We start from the raw sequence: 5,507 nt of genomic DNA on the forward strand, positions 1-5,507 counted from the left end.
TGCCGGACCGAGCGGGCGGAAGTGACGCGAGCGGCCGGGCGGGAGGGACTTCCGGCGGCCCGGGGCGGGGGGCGGTGGGAGATGGGGAGGGAGCACGTGCCGCAGCCGCGAGCGGGCGGGGGCGCGGTCAAGAAAGGGGGCGTGGTCGTGCATGGGACGGCGATGGGGGCGTGGCTAGCCGCGAAGGAGGCGTGTCCAGCGATGCTAGGGGCGGGGCCTGCCTCCAGGGGGCGTGGCCGAAAGGGGTGAGGGTGTGGTCAGTGGTAAGTAGGCGTGGCCATTTGGGGGTTGTGCGGCTGGGGCGGGGCTTAGCGGGAGGAGGCGTGGCCAGGGCTCGGGGCGCGGAGTGGGGCCGGGGCTTGGCTCGTAGGGTGAGGACACGGGCAGTGGGCGTGGCTAACGGGGATGGGCGTGGCTAACGTGAGTGGGCGTGGCACCGGGACACCTCCCAGGCGGGGTCCGCATAGACCCCCGGGGACACGGACCCCGTGACACCGGAGCGCTACGGGGCAGCGACCCCCAAACCCTCCGTAACCGCTGGGTGTCCGCGCCCCGGGGCTGAGCACCCCCAAACGGGGGGGCTGAGCGTCCCTGCATCTCCCCCACAGCGGGGCTGCGCACCCCCCCACGTACCGGGGCTGAGGCACCAGGGTTAAGCGCCCCCATTTACTGGGTCTGACCACCCCCCCATACCGGGGCTGTGTGCCCCAAGACATCAGGGCTCCCCTCGTTTTGGGGGGGACCAGAGCCCCCCTTTTCCCCTCTGTCCCCGCAGGCCGGAGGGGGCTGGTTGCTGCCCCCCGACCCCGGTGCCGCACAAAGGCGCCCCCCCCCCCCCCCCGGCATGTGCGCTGCAGCCCCTCGCCCGCCGAGCTCCTAATTAACGGGGTTGGGACCAGAGGGGGCCCCTTGATTGATGAGCTCGGGGGGGGCAGCTAATGAAGGGGGGCAGGGGGCTGGCCCCGCTCCGCCGGCGGGGGGGCCCAGCACCCCAGCTGGGCCCCAAACTCTTCGTTAAGCCAAAGACTAACGAGGCTCGATGAGATTTGGCCTCGGTGGATGCCCCCCCAAATCCTCCTGCCACCCCCCATCCAAGGGGGATGGCTTTGGGGGGTTCCCCCACCGGACTGGCGTCGCCCGCCCGGGCTCGTTAATTAAACGCTTTAATTAGAGCCGTGTTGGTTAAACAAATGGAAGGGGGTGGGGGGGTGGGGGGTGGAGAAAGGGCAGGATTAGGGGGAGCTGCCTGCTCCTGCCTGCTCCTGCCTGCTGCAGCACATCTGGCAGGAGAGCGGCTCGGGAGCAATCAGGGGCCGTAATTATCCCCTTCTAATTACGGGGATTAGGCGCTGGCGGCGGTGAGAGGCTGCGGGCGGGGGGGTAGGGGTGGACGGGGACATTAACCGCCCCCCTCACCGGGTGGGGGCCGCGGGGATGGCAGGCTCTTTGTCACCGGCTGCCTGTCCCCAGGGGAATGTCCCCAGTGCCAGCCCTGGGTGTCCCCAAAGGGACGTCCCTACTGCCACCGTGTCCCCAAAGAGATGTCCCCACTGCCACCCCCGTGGCATGTCCCCACTTCCAGCCCTGCAGGGTGTCCCCAAAAGGATGTCTCTGCTGCCACTGTGTCCCCAAAGGGATGTCCCCACTGCTGGCATGTTCCCAAAGGGACGTCCCTTCTGCCACCCCCATGGCGTGTCCTCACTGCCAGCCCTGGGTGTCCCCAAAGAGATGTCCCCACTTCCAGCCCTGCAGGGTATCCCCAAAAGGATGTCTCTGCTGCCACCGTGTCCCCAAAGGAATGTCCACACTGCTGGCGTGTCCCCAAAGAGATATCCCTGCTGCCAGCCCTGCAGGGTGTCCCCAAAGAGATGTCCTCACTGCCACCCCCGTGGCATGTCCCCACAGGGATGTCCCCACTGCTGGCATGTCCCCAAAGGGGCATCCCTTCTGCCACCCCCATGGCATGTCCCCACCGCCAACCCTCGGTGTCCCCAAAGAGATGTCCCCACTGCCATCCCTGTGGCATGTCCTCACTCCCAGCCCTGCAGGGTATCCCCAAAAGGATGTCTCTGCTGCCACTGTGTCCCCAAAGTGATGTCCCTACTGCTGGGATGTCCCCAAAGGGATGTCCCTGCTGCCACTGTGTTCCCAAAGGGATGTCCCCCTGCCACCCCCATGGCATGTCCCCACTGCCAAACCTGCAGGCTGTCCCCAAGGGGATGCACCCACTGCCACCCCTGTGGCGTGTCCCCAGAGGCAGGTACCCACCGCTGGTGTGTTCCCAAAGGGACATCCCTGCTGCCACCGTGTCCCCAAGGGGTTGCACCCCCTGCCACCCCTGCAGCATGTCGCTGTAGAGGTGTCCCCACTTCCACCCCTGTGGAGTGTCCCCAGAGGGACATTCCCGCTGCCAGTGTCCCCAGAGCCCATGGGGACGCACCCACTGCCAGTGTGTCCCCACGCCTGGGCACCCGCGTCCCCAAGACCTGGGAGACCACCAGCCCCTTCCCCCTGTCCCCAAGCCCACCGGCGCTGTGCCGCATGGAAACACCCCTGCCCGGGAGCTAATCAGGCCCCAATTAGAGGGGCTCGCTGTAAGCTGGGGGAGGAATGCAAATGAGGTTAACGGTTAATTAGGGATTGAAAAATTCATTATTCCTCTAGAGCAGCTGATTGCGATGCAGCCCCGCATCCCCATTAGGGCCATTTGACCGCTTGCTAATGACACGGCGGTGGGGAGCTCGTGGGTCCCCCCTCAACCCACCGACTGCCTCCAAGAGTCATTCCTGTAGAGATTTGTGCCTGTTCTCAGCCCCTCCCCGCAGCGGGTCGCTTCAAGCGATGAGCTGTGGCTGTTCTCAGCTGGGGCTCGAGTGTGAAACAAATTGTGGCTGTTCTCAGCCGAGATCGCCCCTGTGCAATGAGTTGTGGACGTTCTCAGCCAGGCTTCACCTGTGCAACGAGTTGCAGCTGTTGTCAGCCGGGATCACCCTGTGCAATGAGTTGTGGCTGTTCTCAGTCAGACCTCACCCATGCGATGAATTGTGGCCGTCCTCAGCTCCCCGGGAAGCAACTTGAGGCAGAGGTGGGGAAACACCCCCCTGCTCCCCGATGCTCCCCCACTGCCTTGCTCCAGCCAACCTTCCAATTCAATGAAGATAATTAACAATTAGCTAAAAAGCCAAGCGGATGAGCCATTAGATATAGGCTAGTGTTTACTGCAATTTACTGACCCGTTCATAATTAATCTCCCATTGCCAAAATAAGCTGCCAAAAAGATGCATAAACTTATTAATGGCAACGGTGGCTAATTAAAGCCAAAGATCTAATTACCCCAAGATGTGGCCATGGGCAGGAAACTGTGGTGATGGGGAAAAGGCGAGAAAAGCTGCTCAATGCAGTTTTTAGGAGGACACAGGGATGCTGAGCGAGGCAGCACCCTGCTGCCGCACCCTGGTACCCATCAGCATCCTTAGGGGCTGCGGCCCGTATCCAGCTGCCCTGCCTGCTGCACAAAGAGGACCCAGGCGGGCTAATTCGGCGTGGGGAATATCGTCACGCCTCCGCCTTTGTTTCCCTTTCAAAGCCAATATCCCGGCCCCAGATGGGTTAATACATAATGCAGACAAGCAAGTAATTGCTTGCTTTTGTAGGGCCGTCAGCGCTGGGTCCCCGGCCCTCTGATCCCCCATTAGCGGCCATGCAAACAAGCCTTCCACCCAATTAAGCCCAGCTTTGATAGAGCCTTTCCCAATGATGTGCCGGTCCCAAACTAGCAATTCGCACATGAGCCACTACCTGTTAAACCCGGAGTTGGCTTCCTTCGGGGACAAGCTTCCCTCGCCTCTTGCCGTGACCCAGCTGCCGAGCTCTGCCCGGCTTCCCCCGGCCCTGAAGGGAGGCTTGGCTGATAAATGATCTCGACAAACTCTATATTAAAGAGGTGGAAATGGGATGTTAATATACCCCGAGTTGCTCGTCTCGAGAACACATGGGCTCCAGCTTCCCAAAGACGGCGGTAATGAGGCGGGCTGGGACACCCCGCGAGGAGACCTCAACCCACCAGCCTCCTGCGTCTGCCAGGCGTGGAGGAAAGACAGCCTGACACAGCGTCCCGCAGAGCATCGCCGGGTCATCCCCTCAAGCATCTCAATCTGCTCACCTAAAGCATCCCGGCACCATCCCCTAAAGCATGCCAGTGTCATCCCCTAAAGCAGTGCCGTGTTCTCCCTTAGTGCATCCTGGCGTCATCCCCCAAACCATCCCTGCACCATCCCCTAAGGCGTGTCAGTGTCCCCTAAAACACCTCAGTGTTATCTTAGTGCATCCCGGCACCAAAACATCCTGGCATCATCCCCTACAGCATCCCAGGGTCATTCCCTAAATCATCCCACCAGCATCTCCTAAAGCATTCCGGTACCCTTCCCTAAAACATGCCGGATCTTCCCTCACAGCACCCCAGCATCATCCCCTACAGCATCCCAGTGTCATCCCCTACAGATCCCAGTATGCTCCCAGGAAACATCCCAGCACATTTCCCTAAAGCATCCCAGCACCATCTCCTAAAACATCTTGGCATCATCCCCTCAAGCATCCCAGCACCACCTCCTATAGCATCCCAATGTCATCCCTTAAAATAACCCAGTACTCTCCCTAAAAACATCCCAGCATTATCCCTTGGTGCATCCTGGCATCATGCCTTAAAGCATTGCAGTGAAATCCCCTAAAGCATCGCACTACAGTCCCCTAAAACTTCCCAGCATCATTCCCTAAAGCATCTTGGCATTGTCTCCTACAGCATCCTGCCATCATCCCCTACAGCACCCCAGAACCATCCCCTACAGCACCCCAGCATCATTCTCTAAAGTAGCCCAGTATCCCCATAAGCATCCCAGCATCATCCCCTAAAGCATCCCAGTGTTGTCCCCTAAAGATCCCAGTATGTCCCGGAAAAACATCCCAGTATCATCCCCTAAAGAATCCCAGCATCAGCCCCTAGATTAGCATCTTATTGTCATCCTGTAAAGCATTTCATTGTCACCCCCTAAAGCACCCCTGTGCCATCCCTGCAGCATCCCAGAATCATCCTCTACAACATCCCAGTGTTGTCCCCTAAAGATCCCAGTATGTTCCCGAAAAACATCCCAGTATCATCCCCTACAGGATCTTACTGTCATCCCGTAAAGCATCTCACTGTCATCCCCTAAATCGTCCCAGTATTATCCTCTACAGCATCCCAGTTTTGTCCCCTAAAGATCCCAGTGTCACCCCCTAAACCATTCATCCACCCCAGCACCCCCTGCCCCCCTCCAGCACCCCACCACCGCTCCTCTCCACACTGACCCCCCAGGGGCAGCCTCTCTCTGCTGCCCCCCCCCACGCCGTGCCTGCCACAACCTCTATAAATATTCAAAAAGCCACATTTTCCGGCAAACTGCCCAGCTCAGGGTGGGGGGCTCCCGGGGGGTATGTTAATAAAGGAGCTACGAGGGATTTACCCCCCCGGC

Source organism: Athene noctua, chromosome 26, assembly GCF_965140245.1.
Source record: "Athene noctua chromosome 26, bAthNoc1.hap1.1, whole genome shotgun sequence".
In the NCBI taxonomy this organism is placed as follows: Eukaryota; Metazoa; Chordata; class Aves; order Strigiformes; family Strigidae; genus Athene; species Athene noctua.